Here is a 23,781-nt window from a genome sequence, read left to right as displayed (position 1 = left end):
CTGTGTATGTCCAAAGCATGCAGAAGTCTCTCCCCTTTATTCTGGGGATTTGGATAAAATGTTGGCAAATGAATGGTTTGGTTAAGAGCCACACTGGCATAAATGTTGGGTTTGTCCTTAGAGAAACCCTGTCCTGATGAAAAATGATGAAAGGTTCCACTGCCATCAATGCCTGTAACTCTGAGACTCTTCTTTCTGAAGTTACTGCTAGGAACAGAGCAGTCTTGCATGATAAGAATTTTATATCAGCTGTATTGGCTGGCTCAAAAGGTGGCAGTGTGAGCTTTTCTAAAACAAAATTGAGGTCCCATGTAGGTATCGGTACTCTCCTTGGGGGTCTTATGTTTTTTGCCCCTCTGAGGTACTGTCTTAGTAGTGGATGAGAGAAAATTGGAGGTTCCGTATTGTAATGAGCTGAAATGGCAGAGGCATGGATCTTAATTGATGAGAAGGATAGGTCTTTGTCCGGCATCTCAGTTAGGTATTGTAAAATCTGAGGTTTATTTGGAACAAGTGGTCCTTGTGCCTGATTCCAAGGACAGAATCTCTTCCATTTTTCTGCATAAGATTTCCTAGTGCTGGGCCTCCTGGCTTCTAAAATGACATCCATAACAGCTTTAGAGAGAGGTGTGGTCTGAGTGGCTATATTATCTGCCATGCAGCCATATTTAAGGTTCTGAGTTGACTGTGCAGAATCTGATTGTTTTGTTGAGTCAGAAGATGAGGAATTTGAGGTAAAACCCAAGCTGGGCCTAGAGACAAGCTCTTTAGGATTGGGTACCAGTGCTGGCGTGGCCAGTCTGGGGCAGTCAGAATCATTTTTGGCTTCTCTCGTCTGACTTTTAGGAGTACCTTGGGAAGAAGAGGCAGTGGAGGAAAGGCATAAACTGTCAGTGTTTTCCAGCTGAATGATAGAGCATCCACTTTCCATGCTTGGGAGTGATAAGTTCTTGTGCGGAATCTCTGTAGTTGGCAGTTGTGAGGGGAGGCAAAAAGGTCTATGTCTGGGCGTCCCCATTTCTTTGTTATCATGCTGAATACCTGTGGATTTAGTTTCCATTCATGAGGATCCATAAGATTTCTGCTTAGTTCGTCTGCCAGAGTATTTTTCTTTCCTGGCAGGAATTGTGCCTTTAGATGTACTTGATAGGTCAGTGCTGTGTTCCACAAAGTCATGGCTTGCCTGCAGAGGGGGTAGGAATGTGTGCCCCCTTGCTTGTTTATGTACCACATAACTGTGGTATTGTCAGTCTTTAGTAATAGTTGTCCTGGATGTAGTAGATCCTTGAAGGCTGTCAGGGCATGCTGTACAGCTAGCATCTCCTTTTGATTGATGTGAAGATGCATTTGTTCCTTGGGCCACATGCCCTGAATACATTTTCCTGCCATGTGTGCCCCCCAGGCATAATCCGATGCATCTGTTGTTATTGTCTGCCTGGCTGTGGGTAAGGTGAAAAGCTGTCCCTTGTTGTGGTGACAGGCCAGACCCCACCATCGGAACTCTTGTTGCAGGCAGGGAATAAGAGAGATTATTGTTTCCAGGCTGTGGCAATGTTGAGTCCAAACACTTTTTAGATACCATTGTACTTTCCTCATATGCAGTCTTGCATATGGAATAAGCAGAATGCAGGATGCCATGAAGCCCAGAGCCTGAAGAATTTTTCTTGCAGGGAGCTGGGTCTTTGTTGCCATCATTTGAAAGTAATGAGTCAGTTGCCTTTGCTTGTCTGGCATGAGATAAGCCATCTAGGCAGTTGTATTTAAGCTTGCACCCAGGAATATTATCTCTTGAGAGGGCACAAGTTTTGACTTCTTTTCGTTTATTGTGTACCCTAGGCAAATTAGTAATCTTTTTACAAACGCCAGATGCTTTAGTAGAATGTCCTTGCTCTCTGCTTGAATAAGGCAGTCGTCCAAGTAGGGATATATTTGAATTCCATTTGTCTGCAAAATGCAATGACTGGTGCCAGGCATTTTGTGAAGACCCTGGGCGCAGTAGATAAGCCAAAGGGCAGTGCAGAGAATTAGTAATGCATTGAGCCAGCTATGAATCTGAGGTATCTTCTGCAAGACTGTCTGATTGGGACATGCAGGTATGCCTCCTTGAGGTCCATACTAACTAGCCAAGCCTTCTTGCCCAACATGGGTAGAAGTTGCTGCAGTGTTACCATTTTGAATTTCGGAACATCCAGGAAAGTATTTAGGATTGACAGGTCCAGTATTGGTCTCCAGGCTTTGTCCTTTCTGGGTACCAGGAAAAGTCTTGAGTAAAATCCTTGTCCCTGTTCTTGCTGTGATACTCTTTGAATAGCTCTCATGTCCATGAGAGCAGAAATTTGTTTTTGTGCCTCTGCCCATTGGTTTTGTGGCAGGTCTGGCATACCTTTTGATTTTGGAAGGGTGTGAAAGTGGAACCTGTAACCCCGAGAAACAATATTCAGTACCCATTTGTCCTGGGTGATCATGTGCCAATTTTGTGAGAAAAGTGCTAGCTTTCCCCCTAAGGGTGCTGCCAAAAGGTAAGTGCTTGGCATTTGTAGAGGGAAGTCATTGAGACTGTTTCCTATAAGGTTGTGATTTGTCTTCTCCTCCTTTGGGGCTGAAGCTCCCCATTGTTTAGGTCTGTATGAGCCTTGGGGCTGAGATCTGCCTTTTGGGTGTCTGTATCTGCCTCTTTATGGCCTGTCTGACACCGGAAAGGACCAATTTTTAGAAGGCCAGTTTCTGCTAAATCTAGGTGGCTGAACCTGTAAGAAATCCTTTACTGTCTGCACTAATTTTGCTTTATCCTCCATTTTCTTTAACACCTCTTCTGCCTTAATACCAAACAAAGTATCATGCTGTAGTGGAGCATCCAATAATTTTACTTTAACATGATCAGGTAAACTTTGTTCTTTTAACCAAGCATGCCTTTGAATGACAGAGCCTGTAACTGCGGCTCTGCAAGAAGCCTCTAATGAATCAAAACCACATTGCAAAGTATGCTTTCCCACTTGTTCAGCTGCATGCAACAAATCCTGCATTTCCTTATTGTCAGGACATTGAGTTTGTAAGCATTTTCTGTTTTAACAAAGACATTAGATATTGTTGATATTTAAGCATGTGAAACTGGCAGTTTAAAGCCCTTACAGCTAAAGTAGCAGAAGTGTAAACTTTTTTCCCCCATCTATCCAGAGCTCTGGAATCCCTATCAGAGGGGACAGGGTTTTTTGCAGTCGAAGCCTTAACCCCTTTGGGACCCTGAGAAATTGTTTCTGGGTCAGCAGCAGGGTTTTATAAAGAAATGTATGAGAGTCTGGGACCCTGTAGTACCTGTCAGACTTGACTGGTGCAGGGGGTAAAGAATCAGGAGACAAACTGGATTCAGAGAAAACATCATCAACAATATCAAGCACAGGGGGGATAGCCAGGGCCTGTGCTGAGGCAATAAAAGGAAGTCACTGAGCCTTTTCTTGGATTCTGAATAATCCTGGCTCTCCCAATGGAAATGCTCTCTCATGGTGTGCAAGGTTTCCCCAAAACAGTAATCCTCAGGCGGAGAAGCTGAAGGTATAGATTCTTCTGCATCAGAGTCCTCATAGGGAGGGAGAGAATAACCCTGATCTGAAGAAGAATCAGAGGAAATAGAAACCTGGTCAGAGGAGTCATAGTCAGTGGCTTGCCTAGGCCTTTTATCAGGAGGGGGATGGGAACCCCTGATCAAAGTAATTAGGTCCTCGGCCATTTTAAGCATCTGTTTCTTTGGCATGGATAACTGTCCAGGAGAATGCTGTACTTGTTTCCTTGTCTTTAATGGTGTTTTTGACTTTGCCTTGGCTGCTGTAGTGGACTTAATAGTAAGTTGCGAAGGTCTGAAAACACCCTCAGAAGCCGATGCCTGCAAAGCGGCCCCGGATCCATCTGAGGGAATAGTTTCCGCAGGCCCAATACCTTGAGTTTCCAGAGGCCTAGGTGTCTCCACGTGGGAGTCGGATGTGGCCTGTGGCTCTGAGGAAGCGGGTGTCAGGGGCTGCGAAAGTGCCTCACTGAGAACCGGCGAACTGGCGACTGGCCTAGAAGAGGCTTTGTCGTCGGTTTTGGACCTCGGATGCCTGTCCTTTTCTTTGTCTTTGCATTTTTTATGAATTCCAGTCGTCGGTTGTTCCGACGGCATTATGTAGTTAAATCTTCGGCCAAAGTAATGTAAAGCAAAATCAAACAGACGCTTAATAGTGCGTCGGTTGAATCTAGCACAAAACCGACAACTAGCAACGTCGTGCTCAGGGCCTAGGCAAGGAATACAGTAAGAGTGAAAATCCTTATGAGGTATTTGCTTCCCACAAGAAATACAATTGTTAACTTTTACTGACATCGGTCTGGAACAAGAAAAAGTTTCCCCAACAGGGTACTTAGCTTTACTGAAGATTTCGGTTCTGAAATTCGATTTCAAAAATCTCAGGAGTCGGCCGACTGGCACTTGCGAACTGCTTTTGCTTCAGGCACCGCGTGGCAAGAAAGACTGAAGAAAATGGCGTCGGCTGCATCTTTTATACCCCTGATGCACTGACGTCAGGGAAGAGGCGACAGCAACCGATGCCGGACCTAGACTTTGGAATTCGTGCCGACTGCGGGTAGCCTGCCAGCAGAATAACCCTAGTGTAATGACTGCAACAGTGAAACACGATGAACATGTGCCTCACTGAGTACCGGCGAACTGGAGACTAGCTTAAGGGAAGTGTCGTTGGCAGTTTTGGACCTGTGCGGTCTGTCTCTGTCTTTATCCTTACATTTTTTTGGAAGATCAGCAGTCGGATGGCTTACAGAAGCCATTTCGGAATATGGAGATCGAGAGCGAAAGTATTTAGCGACAATATGGGCCCGACGACGAATAGTTCGGGCGTTGAACAACACACAAAACTGACAGTGAGGAACGTTGTGGTCTGGGCCTAAACAGGTGATGCAGTAAGAATGGAAATCTCGGTGTGGTATTTGCTTTCCACAGGCGAGACAATTGTTAACTTTTTCTGACATCGGTTAGAGCAAGAAAAAAGGATCCCCAACGGGGTACTTAGCTTTAGAAGAGTTCAGGATGATTCAATTCGGAAATGAAAACTCAGGTAGCGGCCGATCGGCAAACTGCTTCTGCTTCAGGCTCCTCAGCAAGAAAGACTGATGTAATGGCGTTGGCTGCCTGTTTTTATACCCCTGACAACCTGACATCAGTCCTGGAGAGACAGCAACCGATGCAGAAATACTAAGTCTCTGGTATTCGGGCCAGCTGAGGGCTACCTGCAGGCAAATAACCCAAGTGTGATGACTGCAACAGTGAAACACGAAGAACATCTTGGCAGTGATCAATCACATGGCCCAACTACTGTTATCTTCCAGCAGCCTTTTCTTGACAGGTGTTAGTACAGTGAGGTAGACCTCTATCCCCCATATGGCCCTGCTTGGTTGTTCCACTGCCCTAGCTGCTACATGAACTCTGGTAACTTGGGTCACAATATTCAGGACTTTATCCCTCTAAGTCCTGATATATCAAAACAAGTTTGTACAAAAAAGTTCAAGCAAAAGTAACAGAAAATTAGAAGATCTGTTACAAATGCTAGTAAGCTCATTACTACAAAACATCATGATCAGGCCCGTGATCATAACCACTCTGTTCTGTGTTCTTGACATCATTTCTTGAACAATGTAAAAAACCTGATCATAATCTTCTGTATTAACTAGGTGAGTGAACTTCACATTTTTCTCACCCTATATAAACCCATAAACCTTTTCTCTGAGATACAATATAGCTTCAGATCAACACATAAAACAGCCACAGATCTGATGAATATTGCTGATTTTCTGAGACACACTTTTTAGACATATGAAAGTTATTTTTAAGGAATAAAAACTTTTTTATCAAACATTGAAATTCATAACAAAACAACAAATGAATAAATAAAATGAGATTCTACAGTTAAATTCCAACAGTCAGCAACTTTTTACACAGTAACAAGCACTAGCCTAGTCAAAATGAGATCCTACTGCAGCAGCAAGTCAGGATGCAGGCAAAATGACAGAATACTATAGCTTACTAAAGGAAACCTAACCTTGGTTTTCTTAAGTACTACCAGGACAAAAACTGCAAAGAGGAATATTTCTTTTTCAGTAGCCTTCAAGGATTCAAAACTGACAACTATCCATAAATATACACAAGTCAGAGAGTAAGGGTAAATCATGAGATTTCCAATTTCTTGTAATTAGCTTTCTGGAAATTGACAAATAAAATACAGTAACGAAAGCTCATGGTGCATACATCCTCCATTGTCTGGTATGCACAATGAAAAACAACATTAAAAGTGTAGTTCTATCTGGCCATAATACCAAGATCAGTCTTTGAAACTTCAACATAAAATTACTCAGTTCTGGCACTCTGAAAAAAAAATGCAGCCGTGTCTCTTCAGATCCAGCCCCACAACGGCAACTCTCTATCAAAATATTGGGAAACATATATTGCACTCTTCCTGGAGTACAGAATAATTTACATAGCCATTTCTATCCAAAGACCCTACATGGGCTGGAAAGGGGTATATTTCAGTGCAAAATGTAAGGAATGTCACTAAGAAAGGACAAAATGAACTCCACCTCTCCAAGTTTATTCTAACTAATCCTTTACTTGGAATCAGTTGTTTGCAAAACCTACTCACTAGCCACTCCGGATGCTAGTTTTGTTGCTCAGTCTCAGTAAAGAACTTTATCATACACTGCATCAGCTGATTTGTGGACAGAAAACTTTTAATTCTGTTGAACAGCTTCTCAAGTTCCCTATTAAGATTAAGTTTTGCCTGCACAAGTCTCACAAAATTAAACTAAAATCTAACAACAACTACTGATTCCAGTACCTAACATGCTGGTGACCAAATAACCATTTCCAATGGTCTGTACTTGCCTTAGCACAGATTATTCATTAAATAGGTACCAACACCTCTTCCCAGCTACCCACAGACAGTATCTTCATCAACCAATAAAAGCCAGGGGCAACTACTGCCCATAACTCAACATCTTGATGACTTGTAACAGCCCCCCCCCCCAAAAAAAAGATGTTCTTCACTCATCAACCTGCTATAGTTATCTATCTAGCTATCTATATAGCTCCTTCCATCTAACTGCATGGCTAGGAACATGCCATAAGCAGAAAAAGTGTAGCCAAGATACTCACCAATAAAGACAGAAATCTTGAACAACCAGTCTGAATTTATCCTTAGAGGCTGTGAGCTTATCCCAAGAAACTTTGGGCTTGTTCCAGCCTCCGTCTGGATATTAGACTTCAAGATATTCCTAACAGTTGTAAAAAAATGAAGACCCAGGTGCACTGAATTGCTTGACATGCATACAAAACCAATGAGAGTTTTAACTATGTACATAGCTTCTACCTTCTGGTCAAGATCCAAGGTCAGGGTTTTCCATTTGTGAGACAAATGCTTACATTTATCCAACAACAACTTAAAAGAAATCCTCACTGACTCCACTGACATAAGTACCACATGAACACTTAGGTATTTAATACTGTTGTGATCCAAAATGGTAGAGAACTGGGTGTGCAGAGCTATAGAGGGAATACAGTACCTGATGACTGTCTCGCATTAGGATATATTAAATGATAAAGCCTGAGAATTTCCCAAACCTTCTAGCTTGGAAAAGAACAGGCTCAGGATCAGTCAAGTATGCAAACATGTTGTCTGCATAGATGGCCTGCTGCCCTGCAAACTCAAACCTACTAACACCGGCTTTATATATAACCTCTACAAGTGGATCTAAATAAAGGATAAACAGTATGGAAGAGGAAGGGATGGCATCCCATTTGGTCCTGTCTACTCAAAAAAAGAGAATGTGCAAGGTCAGCATTTACCTTAACCTGACCTCTCACCCCCATCCAACAGTTTTCAATAATTCCACAACCTTGTCTGGAAATCTATCTTTCCTCAAAATCAGGAACAAGCAACTCCAGTTCACCCAGTCAAAGGCCTTGTCAGCATCTACACTGACCATCAGTAAATGATTCTTCAAATGATGTGCTTTTTACTTCAGCATCAGTGTCTTAATAAAATGATCAAAAGTCTGCCTCTCTAATACAAAAATACAGTGGCCAGTCTGTCTCAATCTTAGGAACAAGGAGGAAAGCCAGGGTCAAAAGACCTCTGAAAATCGTACAGTCCTGGATCAGCATGGATATGAGCTTCTAATATCCGAGGAGCAGAGGATTTTTATGTTCTTTGAAATAAAGCATAACCATGGCTTCTTGTTAGAAAGAGGGAAATTTCAAATTCTGCAAATTCTTATTCAAAATACGATATAACATACAAGGTTAACTGCCTCCCATTGGCAAATACTGCTCCAGGGGGATCCTCTTGAGACAGGAAAGTAATGCCAACAATTTATCCAGCTGAATAGGGCCAAAAAAGCTTCTACCTCATCCACATTTACCCCAGAAAGCATTAATTCTTGCAAAAACAAAGGCCTCCTACAATCTGCTTTGGAGATCTAAACCCTCTTGAGAGTACATTGGTGCATAAAATCAAAGCACTACCTACAGGATTTCTAATGCTCTACCCACAGTCATTTGTCTCTGTTCTTCCCATGTCTCAAGGATAATTCTACCCACCATGAACTGTATTAATTGCACAGCCAACATCTTCTGTGCTTTACGGGGAGGTCAAACTCCCTCAGATGCAAAGATTTTATTTTAAATTGTAACTGCATCTAACAGAATTATAATCTTCAGTCTCCCCTTCTCTGTTTCAGGATCCAACCCTTCCACTCATTGTACATGTTTCTGCATCTCCATTACAAAACCCTGGCACTCTTCTAAAGTAAATCTCTGGTGGATTTTAAATGCATGTGTTCACTGTTTCAGGACCTCCCTCACCAAATCTTTAACAGCTTCTCACCATGCTATCAAATCCCTGTTATCTGCAGGGAAGGACAATACAACACCACTGCTCAATTTGGGCTATGCGCCACTCTTTGAAATATTTCAAGATGCAAAATAAGTTAAACTGTGAATGTTTATGTGGAAGATAAACTGCCTTAGTAAGGAACATAAGCAAGAGTGCATGACCTGTAGTCTCAAATACTCCATACCAAACAGGTATGCGTTCTTAATAAAATAATTCTGTCTATTCTAAAAATCTTTTATACCTAGAACAACATTATGCAAACAAATAGTTCATGAAACACAAATAGTCTGCCACATAATCTAACACTATTACTGAACAACAGCAGGGAAACGTATCACCCCAAGCAGGGAGGGTGGGCATGTTTATCATGGGGGTTGGCTGGGTAATGGTGCTTCCTGCTCTTCTCATACCACCGGTCTAACTGCAAAGCCTCTTTTAGAGAGTGGACACCTGTCACGGCATGAGGAGCAGTGTAGCAGAGATGTGGGTATGACAGTCCAAGCCAATTATATAACTGTTTTCTGAGAATGTGGAGGAGCTTACATGTACCAGCACAGGAGCATGGGGATTCCCTGCTGTGACACACATGCTCACGAAACAACCAAGGGAGGAGTTGGGCCATACATAGAAACAGTCTCACTGCCAAGAACAAAACATCCTCATGGCTGGCCCCTTCAGGCAGAGATATTTCTGGTCAAGAGAAGGTTTGATGGTAAGCAGGCAAAGAGCAGAGGTAAAAAAACAAAGCGAGCAAAAAAAATTAGCTCAGCTTAAAGTTGCTACATCTCACTGTCCTGTACTCTCAAATGCAAAAGAAAATATACTATCATACCTAAAATTTGATAACTTCTGATGTTCCTGGCAGAACATTGAAGACGCACTATTAGCAAAGTCATATTTTTCATATGGGTAAAGACTGTGGACTTTTTGATCTGTTGATGGAATTCCTCAGTCCATTAATGTCCCCTGATAATTTGTGTTCAGTTTTGTCACTACAACAAAGAATACATGAAAATGCAACAGCAGACTCAGCATTTCCTCTGCCTTACCCCTCATCCCTGAACATCCACCTTTACATTTCAATTAAAAAAAAATGAAAAAATAGATTAGATATGGAGCACTACAACAGAAAAGTACAGTTGTGTACACTTACCATAAATGTAGATGTTCGAGTGTCTTCACTGTTGCAGTCATGACTGTAGGGTTCTCCCCTGCCGGCAGGCAGTCCTCGGTCGGCCAGAATCCCAAAGTCTGGGTCTGGCGTCGGCTGTTCAGCCATGCTCCCTGACGTCAGAGTGCCAGGAGTACAAAGCTGACAGCCAACGCCATGTTCTCCAGTTTTTCTTGCCCCAGATGTCAGGAGTCCCAAAATGAGTAAGGTCCCATACCCTTTGCAAATACACCTCAGAAGAATGGTGAAAAAAAGGAACCACACAAAAGTAAAAACAAGAGGGGACAGGAGGGAGGGAAACCCAGACTGCAACAGTGAAGACACTCGAACATCTACATTTATGGTAAGTGTACACAACTGTACTATGTTCATCGTGTTTCACTGTTGCAGTCATGACTGTAGGGTAGAATCCCAAAGCAGAATGAAAGGGAGGTGGTCGTAAAGTAGAAGGGGCGGCTAAAAGGTCCTGCAAAATTGCAGAAGCAAAGCCTGCCCTAGACTTAGAGTAGAGAGGTAGATTGTAGTGCTTTGAAAAAGTATGCACTGAACTCCAAGTAGCAGCTTCCAGAATGTCTTTGGTAGGAACTCCCCTGAGGAAGGCAGCTGAAGTGGCAGCAGCTCTGGTGGAATGATTCCGTATACTCCCTGGGATTTGCTTTCCATGGTGTGAATAACAAAATCTGATTCCATGAGCAATCCATTTAGAAATGGTCTGTTTTGAAATGGCTTTACCTTGGGAACTTGAAGCATAAGAAACAAACAATTGCTCTGATTTCCTGATGTCCTTGGTTCTGTCCAGGTAAAAACGTAGTTGTCTGTGTACATCCAAGGAATGTAAGATCCTTTCCCCTTTATTTTGAGGAGTGGGGAAAAAGTTGGTAAGTGAATAGTTTGATTTAAAGCCACTTTGGAAACCACCTTAGGCATGAAAGTAGGATTAGTCCTTAAAGACACCCTGTCTTGATGAAAAATAATATAAGGTTCCACAGCCATAAGAGCTTGCAACTCTCCTGGCAGAGGTCAGAGCTAACAGGATGGCTGTTTTCCAAGATAAAAACTTGATGTTAGAAGTGGCAGCAGGCTCAAAAGGAGGCAAGGTGAGCTTTTGCAAAACATAGTTGAGATCCCAAGCAGGAATGGGAGGAGATCTAGGGGGGCCTTAAGTTCTTAGCTCCTCTGAGAAACTGTCTCATGAGCTGGTGGGAAAAGATTGGAGGGTCTGTATTATAATGAGCAGAAATAGCAGAGGCATGTATCTTAATGGAAGAGAAAGAGAGACCCTTATGTAAGAGATCTGTCAGGTAAAGTAAAATCAAAGGCAGAATCCTGAGCCTGCATCCAGGAACAAAAACTTTTCCATTTTCCTGCATAAGATTTCCTAGTGCTAGGACGTCTGGCTTCTAAAATGACATCCATAACCTGCTTGGGTAGGAGAGAATGAATCAAAGACCCTGGATTAACCAGGCCGCCAGGCTGAGAGTTCTGACATGGGAGTGTAGAACCTGACCCTGGTGTTGGGACAGAAGGTTCGGAGTCTGTGGTAAAACCCAAGGGGGCTCCAGACAAAGGTTTTTCAGAGTTGGGTACCAAAACTGTCGAGGCCAATTTGGGGCCAGCAAGATTATCATCTTGGGCTTGTCCTGTTTGATCTTTAATAATACCCGTGGAAGAAGAGGAAGAGGCAGAAAGGCATATCCCGAGAGGTTTCCCCAACTGAATGATAGTGCATCCACTTTCCAAGCTTGTTCGTGGAAAGTCCTGCTGCAAAAAATCTGTAGTTGATGATTGAGGTGGGATGCAAAGAGGTCTATGTGAGGACATCCCCAGACTGCTGTTATCATCTTGAATATTTCGGTGTCCAGCATCCACTCGTGTGGGTCCAAAAGGTTTCTGCTCAGACTGTCTGCCAGGAAGTTTTGCTTCCCTGGTAGAAACTGAGCTTGAAGGTCCAGATTGCAAGCTAGAGCTGTGTTCCACAGATCCATGGCTAGTCTGCAGAGGGGGTAGGAATGAGATCCCCCTTGCTTGTTTATGTACCACATAACTGTGGTGTTGTCTGTCCGTATCAGTAGTTGTCCTGGTTGTAGAAAATTCCTGAAGGCCAATAGAGCTTTCTGAACGGCTAACATTTCCTTTAAATTGATATGCAGGTGCTTCTGATCCTTTGTCCAAAGGCCCTGCAGACAGTTGCCCTGAAAATGGGCTCCCCATGCATAATCTGAGGCATCCGTGGTTAGTATCTGAGAGGCAGGAGGCAGACAGAAGGGTTTTCCTTTGTTTAGAGTACATGCCTTGGACCACCAAAGGAATTCCTTTTGAAGACGAGGCAGGACGGAGATCAGTATGTCTAAACTGTGGCAATGCTGAGACCATACACTTTTTAGGTACCACTGTATTTTCCTCATATGTAGTCTTGCATATGGTACGAGAAGGATGCAGGAGGCCATGTAACCCAAAGCCTGCAGGAATCTCCTTGCAGATAGCTGAGTTAAAGTTGCCAAGGTTTTGAAAGTTGAAGCCAGCTGTAACTGTTTTTCGTATGTCAGAAATGCCATCTGGGTTGTTGTGTTTAGAAGCCCAGAAAAATTATCTGTTGTGAGGGTGTCAAATTTGACTTTTTTATGTTTACAGTGAATCCCAGGAACTTGAGAAGATTCTGAACAAACTGTAGATGCTGGAGTAAGACATCCTTGCTGTCTGCCTGAATAAGACAGTCGTCCAGATAAGGGTAAATTTGAATTCCCTTGAGTCTGCAATAAGCTACTACTGGAGCCAGGCATTTGGTAAAGACCCTGGGCGCAGTAGACAATCCAAAGCGCAGAGAATTGAAAGTGCCTCGATCCGGCCTTGAACCTGAGATATTTTCTGCATTCCTGCCTGATGGGAATGTGTAAATATGTCTCCTTTAAATCCAAAGTTACCATCCATGCATTTTTGGTCAGCATTGGAAGTAGCTGCTGTAGAGTAAGCATCTTGAATTTTGGTATCTCTAGAAAAGTGTTCAAGACTGACAGATTCAGAATGGGTCTCCATGAATTTTGCTTCCTAGGGACTAGAGAAAGCCTTGAGTAAAAACCTTGTCCCATCTCTGAAAGTGGAACTAGTTCTATGGCTTTCATAGCCAAAAGAGCTTCCACCTGGTTTAAGGCCTCTGTCCATTGATGTTTTGGAAGATCTGGCCATCCGCTTGGCTTTGGTAGGGTATGAAAATGGAATTTGTAACCTATTGAAACCACATCCAGAACCCACTTGTCTTGGGTTATATGAGTCCAATTTAGGTGAAAAAGAGAACGTTTTCCTCCGAGAGGGGCTTCCAGGCAAGAAGTTCCTGCAGCCCAACAGAGGGAGTCATTGAGTTTGTTTCCTATGAGCTTGCGACCTGTCCTCTCCTTCCCTAGGGGTGGAAGCAGTCCACTGTCTTGGTCTATAAGAGGCTTGTGTTTGAGGCCTTCCTCAGGAGCGTCTGTATCTACCCCTCTGAGGCCTGTCTGAATTGGGAAAGGACCAATTTTTTGTAGGCCAATTCCTACTAAATCTGGGTGGCTGTACTTGTAAGAAATTTTTAATTGTTTGCATGGATTTTGCCTTGTCCTTCATCTTTTTAATCACCTCTTCAGCTTTAGATCCAAACAAAACATTATGCTGAACAGGAGCATCCAATAATTTAGCTTTTACTTGATCTGGCAAATTTTGTTCCTTTAACCATGCATGCCTTCTAATTACTGTGCCAGAGGCAGCAGCCCTACAAGAAGCCTCCAAGGCATCAAATCCACAGTGTAAACCATGCTTCCCAACTTGTTCAGTGGCATGCATTAAGTCATGTAATTCCTTATCATCTGCACAGGCGGAAATGGAAGTAAGCTTTTGTTTTAAAACAGACAGGAGAAATTGCTGGTATTTCAGCATATGAAACTGACAGTTCAAAGCCCTAATAGATAAAGTAGCAGAAGTGTACACTTTTTTGCCCCATCTTTCTAAAGATCTAGAATCCTTTTCAGTGGGAATGGGGTTTTTAGCAGAAGCGGCCTTAACTCCCTTAGGACCCTGAGAAATGGTTTCAGGGTCAGCAGTAGGGTTCTTGTATAAAAACTGGTGGGAATCAGGAACTCTGTAATATCTGTCAGGCTTAACAGGAGCTGGAGGAAAAGAGTCAGGGGTTAAGTTAGCCTCCGAAAAAGCATCATCCACAATATCCAAAATAGGAGGAATAGCCAGGGGTCTATGTTGGGGAAGAAGAAGAAAATCCCTTAGTCTTTTCTTAGATTCCGAATACTCCTGTTCTTCCCAGTGGAAATGTTCCCTCATTTCATGCAAAGTTTCCCCAAAAGAGAAATCCTCAGGGGAGAAGCTGAAGGAATGGATTCCTCAGCATCAGAATCCTCATAAGGAGGGAAAGAATATTCCTGGTCAGAAGAAGAAACTGAAGAAACAGAAGCCTGATCAGAGGAGTCATAATAAACTTCCTGCCTTGGCCTTTTATCTGGAGGGGGATGTGAACCCCTAATCATAGTAAGTAAGTCCTCCGCCATCTTAAGTAACTGTTTCTGTGACTTGGGAGCCGGATCAGAAGAGGCCTGTGTTGCAGTCTTTGATTTGGAAGGAGTCTTTGCCTTTGTCTTTGGCTTTGCCTTTATTAGAATCTGAGTAGGCCTGAAAACCCCTTCGGAAGCCGGTACCTGCACAGCGGCTCTGGACCCATCCGAAGTAGCACTGTCCGAAGGTCCTGCGACAAAAATATTCAAAGGCCTAGTTGGCTCCTCGTGGGAGTCCATTTCGGCCATCGGTTCCGAAATGGCCGACGACAGGGGCTGCAAAAGTGCCTCACTGACGACGGCCGAACCTGAAGCTGGCTCTGCTTGTACGATATCGTCTGATTTGGACCTCGGAGGCCTGTCTTTGTCCTTGCATCGTTTGTGAACTCCGGTAGCCGGAACCGTATCCGACGACATTTTGTAATTAAAATGCCTACCGAAATAATGAAATGCAAAATCGCACCTTCGTTTAATTGTACGTTGATTGAATCTAGCACAAAACCGACAACTCGCTACGTCGTGGTCAGGGCCTAAGCAAGGAATACAGTAAGAATGAAAATCCTTATGAGGTATTTGCTTCCCACATGAAATACAATTATTAACTTTTTCTGACATCGGACTGGAGCAAGAAAAAAGTTTCCCCAACGGGGTACTTAGCTTTGAGTAGGAGAAGAAAGTCTTCAGACTGAAGTTTGTTCAGAAAAGATTGTCAGGAGTCAGCCGACCGGCACTTGCGAACTGCTATCACTGCACGGCAAGAAAGACTGGAGAACATGGTGTCGGTTGTCACCTTTGTACTCCTGGCGCTCTGATGTCAGGGAGCATGGCTGAATAGCCGACGCCGGACCCAGACTTTGGGATTCTGGCCAACTGAGGACTGCCTGCCGGCAGGGGAGAACCCTACAGTCATGACTGCAACAGTGAAACACAATGAACATCTCCCAATATAGCAAAATCCCTCTGTTGGCAGTACAGATTAACTATACTTGAGGATGTCTCTGCAAAGATCCCCTTCACTCAGTTAAAGAGATTCATTACTAAAACCATACTACAGAATTTTCCCTGTCATAAAAAATTACTCATTACATAAATACTAACTTTGTTTTTATCAAGTTTAACATCTAAAATCAAGCATATTCAAAAACGGCTACACAAAATTGCAGCCTTCAAAACAGACAATATATGGGAGCAAGTAAAAATAATTATATACAATACTGAGAATAGATAAACACACAAACAAATAAACAAACAAAATTAATAAGTACTACTCCAGTGATCACCACTTTGGCTTACCTTCCAAGGCATGCATGAGTCCCAAAACACAATAGATTGTGTGGCTGCCATTTACATCTCAAAAACAAAGGTGTCCAGTAACAGTGGGTAATCCTCTGCCTGATCCTGCATATGTTTTAGGGAAAGGGACAAGTAAAAAGGTGGAGCAATCTGATAACCTGGATTGAAACAACAGTCATATAAAGTCTACTGCAAAAGTAAACCGTGACAGCACAAAAAGTTCACGTCATCAGAGGAACACTTCTTAAATTTCTAATGGGAACTGCCATTATTTGCCCCATTTAAAACAAAAGTAAGTGTGCTTCTCTGATACCTCAGCAATGGTCTCATTCCTGCACATATAAAAAGTACAGTTGTGTACACTTACCATAAATGTAGCTGTTCGAGTGTATTCACTGTTGCAGTCATTACATTTGGGTTATCCTGCTGGCAGGTTGCCCTCAGTCGGCCTGAATTCCAAAGTCTTGGGTCCTGCGTCGGTTGCTGTCACCTCTTCCCTGACGTCAGGTCGTCAGGGGTATAAAAGATGCAGCCGACGCCATTTTATTCAGTTTTTCTTGCCCCAGATGTCAGGTGCCCCCAAAAGGGTAGGCTAAAATTATGTAAATAAAACATACATGCACCAAAAATAAGCTTTACCTTCCTCTATAAGCAAATACACCACCTAGGTTGTATAGATTAGAGAAGTAAAGATAAGTTCCTGCAAAAATAAGGGGGATGGTTGGTGGGTAACCTGGACTGCAACAATGAATACACTCGAACATCTACATTTATGGTAAGTGTACACAACTGTACTATGTTCCTTGTGTTTCACTGTTGCAGTCATTACATTTGGGTTGAGTCCCAAAGCTATGGTTGGGGGGCTGGAGCTAAACAGCATTAGGAGCGGCTAAGAGGCCCTGCAGAACTGCAGTGGCAAAACCTACCCTGGATTTAGAGTAAAGAGGCAGATTGTAATGTTTTGTAAAAGTATGCACTGAACTCCAAGTAGCAGCCTCTAAAATGCCTTTGGTTGGTACTCCCCAGAGAAAGGCTGCAGAAGTGGCTGCAGCTCTGGTTGAATGTGGCCTAATGCCCTTAGGCACTGGTTTGCCATGCTGAGAGTAGCAGAAATTAATGCAGTGACCTATCCACTTTGAAATAGTCTGCTTGGAGATAGCCTTTCCTTCTGATGCTGTGGCATATGCCACTAGTAATTGTTCTGTCTTTCTGAAAACTTTAGTTTTGTCCAAGTAGAATCTAAGTTGTCTGTGTACATCCAAAGAATGCAGAATTTTCCCCCCTTGTTCTGTGGATTTGGATAAAAAGTTGGCAAATTAATTGTTTGGTTAAGGGCTACACTGCATACCACCTTAGGCAAAAATGTAGGGTTTGTTCTCAGAAAGACCCTGTCTGGATAAAAAATGATAAAGGGTTCCACAGCCATGAGAGCCTGTAGCTCTGAAACTCGTCTTGCAGAAGTTATTGCTAGGAGCAGAGCTGTTTTCCAAGATAAGAACTTTATATCCGCAGTAGCAGCTGGCTCAAAAGGAGGTAAGGTGAGTTTTTCCAAGACACAATTGAGGTCCCATGCAGGTATTGGCATTCTCCTTGGAGACCTTAAGTTTTTGGCTCCTCTGAGGTACTGCCTTAATAAAGGATGAGAAAAAAGTGGTGGCTCTGTAATGTAATGAGCCGAAATGGCAGAGGCATGGATTTTAATTGATGAAAAAGATAGGCCTTTGTCCAGCATCTCAGTTAAGTATTGCAAAATCTGAGGAATACTTGGGACAGCTGTATCAGTTCCTTGAGCTTGGTTCCAAGCGCAAAATCTCTTCCATTTCCCGGCACAAGGATTTTCTAGTACTAGGCCTTCTGGCTTCTAAAATGACATCCATCACAGCTTTACTGAGAGGTGTGGTTTGTATGGCTACATTATCCGCCATGCTGCCAGGTTTAGGGTCCTGAGTTGGCTATGCAGAATCTGATTGTTTTGCTGGGACAGTGGATGAGGTATTTGAGGTAAGGTCCAGGCTGGGCATTGGGACAAGTTCCTTAAGATCGGACACCAGTACTGGCGTGGCCAGTCTGGGGCAATCAGAATCATTTTTGGTTTCTCCTGCCTGACTTTTAGGAGTACCTTGGGGAGGAGAGGCAGTGGAGGAAAGGCATATAGTGATAGGTTTGTCCAGTTGAAGGATAAGGCGTCCACTTTCCAAGCTTGTCTGCGTTAAGTCCTTGTGCAGAATCTTTTTAGTTGAGTGTTTTGAGGATAGGCAAATAGATCTATGTCCGGGCTTCCCCATTTCTTTGTTATCATGCTGAAGACTTGTGGATCCAGGTGCCACTCGTGGGGATCCATGAGGTTTCTGCTTAGTTCATCTGCCAGAGTATTTTCCTTTCCTGGCAGGAATTGTACCTGCAGATGAACTTGGTAAGTCAATGCTCTGTCCCATAAAGCCACGGCTAGTCTGCACAGGGGATAAGAATGAGTCCCCCCCCCCCTGCTTGTTTATGCACCACATGACCGTGGTGTTGTCTGTCTTTATCAGTAGTTGTCCCAGATGAAGTAGGTCCTTGAAGGCTGTCGGGCATTTTGAACAGCAAGCATCTCTTTTTGATTGATATGTAGATGCTTTTGGTTTGTGGACCAGGTGCTCTGAATGCCTCTTCCTGCCATGTGTGCCCCTCAGGCATAATCTGATGCATCCGTCGTTAGGCTCTGCCTGGCTGGGGGTAGTGAGAATGGCTGTCCCTTGTTTTGGTGACAAGCCTTTGCCCGCCATCAAAACTCCTGTTGCAGGCAGGGAATTAGAGTAATCATTGTTTCCAGACTGTGGCAATGCTGTGTCCAGACACTTTTTAGGTACCACTGAATTTTCCTCATATGCAGTCTTGCATAAGGAATTAGTAAGATGCAGGATGCCATGAAGCGCAAAGCCTGCAGAATTGTTCTTTCAGATAACTGGGCCTTTGTTGCCATTTCCTTGAAATAGGTAGTCAGTTGCCTTTGTTTGTCTGGAGTGAGATTAGCCATCTGGGCAGTTGTATTTAAGCTTGCACCCAGGAATATTATCTCTTGAGAGGGTACTAGCTTTGATTTCTTTCTGTGTACCCTAGGCATGTCAAAAGCCTTATCACAAACATCAGATGCTGTAGTAGGATGTCCTTGTTCTCTGCTTGTATGAGGCAGTCGTCCAAGTAAGGGTATATTTGTATTCCTCTTTGTCTGCAGTAAGCAATTACTGGTGCCAGGCACTTTGTGAAGACCCTGGGCGCAGTAGATAAGCCAAAGGACAGCGCAGAGAATTGGTAATGCTTTCAGCCAGCCTTGAATCTGAGGTATCTTCTGCAAGATTGCCTGATTGGGACATGCAGGTATGCCTCTTTTAGGTCTAAAGTCATGAGCCAAGCCTTGCTGCCTAGCATGGGCAGAAGCTGCTGTAAGGTCAACATCTTGAATTTTGGTATATCCAGGAAAGTGTTTAGAATAGATAGGTCTAGTATTGGTCTCCATGCTTTGTCCTTTCTGGGTACCAAGAACAGTCGAGTAAAATCCTTGTCCCTGCTCTTTGCTGTGGTACTTGTTGAATAGCCCTCATGTCCATGACAGCTGCGACTTGTTTTTGAGCCTCTGCCCATTGATTTTTGGCAGGTCTGGCCAACCGTTTGCCCTTGGCAGGGTATGGAAATTAAACTTGTAGCCTTGTGACACTATGCCTAGAACCCATTTGTCCTGGGTTATAATGTGCAAACTTTGAGAAAAAAGTGCTAGTTTTCCCCCTAAGGGTGCTACCAGTAGATAAGTGCTTGGCGCAGGCAGGGGGAAGTCATTGGGACTGTTTCCTGTATGATTGTGATTTGTCCTCTCCACCTTTGGAGGTAGAAGCACTCCACTGCTTAGACCTGTAGGATCCTTGCGGCTGTGATCTGCCTCTAGGGCATCTGGATCTGCCCCTTTGAGGTCTGTCTGAGACTGGAAAGGACCAATTCTTTGTAGGCCAGTGTCTGCTAAATCTAGGTGGCTGTACCTGTAAGAAATCCTTAACCGTTTGCATAGATTTAGTTTTGTTCTCTTCTGCCTTAACACCAAACAAGATATCATGTTGTAAAGGAGCATCTAATAATTTTGCTTTAACATGGTCAGGCAGATTTTGTTCCTTTAACCAAGCATGCCTACTAATGACAGAACCCATAACAGCGGCCCTGCAGGAGGCCTCCAGAAAATCAAACCCACATTGCAAAGTATGCTTTCCAACTTGTTTGGCTGCATGCAATAAATCCTGTATTTCTTTGTTTTCTGCACATTCAGAATTTGCCATCATTTTCTGTTTAAGAAGTGTCATGATATATTGCTGATATTTGAGCATATGAAACTGGCAATTTAAGGCCCTTATAGCCAAAGTAACAGATGTGTAAATCTTTTTTCCCCATCTATCCAGAACCCTAGAATCCCTGTCAGAGGGTGGTAGGATTTTTTGCAGTAGAAGCCTTGACCCCTTTTGGACCCTGAGAAATAGTTTCTGGATCTGCAGTAGGGTTTTTGAAAAGGAATTTATGAGAGTCAGGAACCCTGTAGTATCTGTCCGGCTTAACAGGAGCTGGAGGTAAAGAGTCAGGGGTCAGACTAAACTGCGAGAACACATCATCTACAATGTCCAACACAGGTGGAATAGCTAGAGGCCTGTGTTGAGGTAGTAAAAGGAAGTCTTTGAGCCTTTTCTTAGATTCTGAAAAATCTTGGCTCTCCCAGTGGAAGTGCTCCCTCATGGTATGCAAGGTTTCCCCAAAACAGTAGTGCTAAGGAGGAGAAGCTAAAGGAATTGATTCTTCAGCATCAGAATCCTCATAAGGGGGAAGAGAATATTCCTGATCAGAAGAGGAATCAGAAGAAATGGAAACCTGATTTGAAGATTCATAGTCTGTCTCTTGCCTAGGCCTCTTATCAGGAGGGGGATGGGAACCCCTGATCAAGGTAATTAAGTCTTCGGCCATTTTGAGCATCTGTTTTTTGGGCATGGAGGCCTGTCCTTGTGACTGGTGAACTTGTTTCTTTGCCTTTAAAGGTGTTTTAATCTTTGAAGTCGGTTTAACATATAATTGTTTAGGTCTGAATACACCCTCATAAGCCGATGCCTGCTCAGCAGCTCCGGACCCATCTGAGGGAATAATCTCCGAGGCTCCAATACCTTGAGTTTCCTGCGGCCTGGCCGACTCCACGTGGGAGTCGATAGCGGCCTGCGACTCTAAAGTAGTGGGTGTCAGGGGCTGCGAAAGCGCCTCACTGAGAACCGGCGACTTGCTTAGGAGAAGCTTTGTCGTCGGTTTTGGACCTCGGTTGCCTGTCTTTTTCTTTTTCTTTGCATTTTTTCTGAACTCAGGTAGTCGTATGGCTATCCAACAACATTGTATAATTAAATCTTCGCCCAAAACAGCTTAATGAAAAATTGTACCGACGCTTAATGGTGCGTTGGTAAAATCTAGCATAAAACCGACAACTGGCAATGTCGTGGTCAGGGCCTAGGCAAGGAATACAGTAAGAATGAAAGTCCTTATGAGGTATTTGCTTCCCACAAGAAAAACAATTATTAACTTTTTCTGACATCGGTCTGGAGCAAGAAAAAAGTTTCCCTAATGGGGTACTTAGCTTTTAACGAAGACTTCGGATCTGAAACTCGACCACGAAAATCTCAGGAGTCGGCCGACCGGCACTTGCAAACTGCTTCTGCTTCAGGCACCACGCGGCAAGAAAGACTGAATAAAATGGCGTCGGCTGCATCTTTTATACCCCTGACAACCTGGCATCAGGGAAGAGGCGACAGCAGCTGACACAGGACCCAAGACTTTGGAATTCAGGCCGACTAAGTGCAACCTGCTAGCAGGATAACCCAAATATAATGACTGCAACAGTGAAACACGAAGAACATCAGTCCTTTCCAGCAAATTAACATAATGATCTTTAGAGAAAGATATTATGGGAATACAGTGAGAGCTCAGTTGCTTAATATGTGCAATAGCATATAGCAGTGCAAATAAGTTATATTTGGGCAAAGAAAAAAGTCAAAGCATCCTTACTTAAACAGCCCCATGTCGGTATTGTATTGTTTGTTGGAATTCTCAGTCTATCACTCTGTTTCCAAAATCGGTGTCACAGCCGCAAACATAGAAACACTGCTACTTACAATTTATACAGTAAACAAACATTAAGTCAAACACAATTACAACATCAGCTAAAAACTTGAAAGGTACTTAACTAACATGTCCCCTGCTACCTCACTCATTCTCTAGCTCTTCAATGTAATCAGATGCATGCTTTGTTATATTTTAGCTTTAGCTGGCAATGCTGCCTTTTCTTGAGGATTAATGCAATGTTTAAATACAGAGAATGTCTCAGAACTTTTCTATCATTGCAGATCATCTGAAGATAGGACTCCTTGACTTGATGCTCTTGATTTGAGGAGGGTGGCCTAATGGTTAAGGTGTTTGCCTTACAAACACAAGGTGCATGATTCAAGTCTCACAAGGGATAATTGGCTAAGCTTAAAATGTCTCACAAGGGCAGTTAGCTTAGTACTAACCTATGAACATATGAGCTATCAGAGAGATCTTGGTTTGAGAGTTATCATTTCAAGATCGCTTTCATAGCCTCTTCAGGATAAAGAAATTTTTTGGAAAGAAGGTAGATTTTTTTAAAGCAGAGCAAACAAAGCAAAGCCACAGATTCCTAGTTCTACACTATTGTGCCACAAGGGCAAATCTTCACTGTTATCTGTGGCCGTCCACACTAACATCGTGTTCAGGGCAGACTGAAGTTCTTCGAAGACAGCACTTTGCTCAGCTTCCTCAGCTGAGACAGCACTACTTTCTTCTATTTAAGGGATCCAAACAACTATAAGTTTAAGGTTTCTAAGAGTAGTTAGGGCAACAGAAATGTGTACCCTGTATGCTCTTTCAGTGTGCAGCTCTTGCAATGTAACATATTTCCATCTTAAATGCAGTTTATTGGCAAATGGGACTTCCTTCCTCCTTTCTAGCACCATGACCAGTCTAAAATTTTCTGGTACATTCTTAACATCAATGCCTAGTACTATGGCTTCCAGTTAGAAGCCTAGTGATGTACAGAGATAAAGTCTTAACTATGAACCAGGCGACCTGAGTTTGATAAGCAGCTCAGGCACTTGATGGAGTTGGGCAGAGAGGATGAGTGGGCCCAACTTTGTGGGAAGGTGTATGCTGGTGTTTCTATAGCGGAGCTCTGAGGTCAGATATCACAGAAAAGATACCAGGCTGAGTGGGAGGACACGCAATGGTGTACCTGCCCTACAGACTCAGGGGATGGATGCATGCTGAGGTAGCTTCCTATAGCCCATACGGTCTTAATGTGATATTAACATACAGAGAGAGGAACTGAGGGCTAGGACAAATGTCAGTTCCTGAGGAAAACAGAACTTCTCATGGTGCATAACTCTGACCTTCAAGCCAAGTGAAGTAAATATCCCATATGTTGCTCCCTCAGACCTGAAGGAAAGAAGTGCAAAGGGAGTGAGGGTGCTGGCCAAAACAAAAGGCTTACATCTAACCCTAACAAACCCAGTTGTCCACCAAATATGTTCTTGCTTCCCTAGCATCTCTTTGAAGCTACACAGCTGCATCAGAAATATCTGGATAGTCCTCTCTCAGATTTCTTAGTCTTATTTAGTCAATATGTTTAATTTTGGACAGTTTTATATTACCAACCATCAAGTTTTAATTATTTTTTCAAAATACATTTTACTTATGAGATTTTCAAATTACGTAAGAACATGAAAAATGGAAACTTAACACACTAAAATGCAACAAAACCTAAATAAAGTAAAGCACTGTAAGAATGAATCCTATCCCC

At 43.1% G+C, this 23,781-nt stretch overlaps 1 protein-coding gene across 1 annotated transcript in view; it reads right to left on the bottom strand.

Moving 5' to 3' along the window:
- The window catches only part of RNF217 (ring finger protein 217), a 1,666,157-nt gene that overhangs the window by 444,655 nt on the left and 1,197,721 nt on the right, over positions 1–23,781 (bottom strand). The gene's annotated exons all lie outside the window — the stretch shown is intronic.

Source organism: Protopterus annectens, chromosome 1.part1 (assembly GCF_019279795.1).
Source record: "Protopterus annectens isolate FY-2018-M chromosome 1.part1, PAN1.0, whole genome shotgun sequence".
NCBI classification, from domain to species: Eukaryota; Metazoa; Chordata; order Ceratodontiformes; family Protopteridae; genus Protopterus; species Protopterus annectens.
This window is presented reverse-complemented; position numbering and strand designations above follow the sequence as displayed.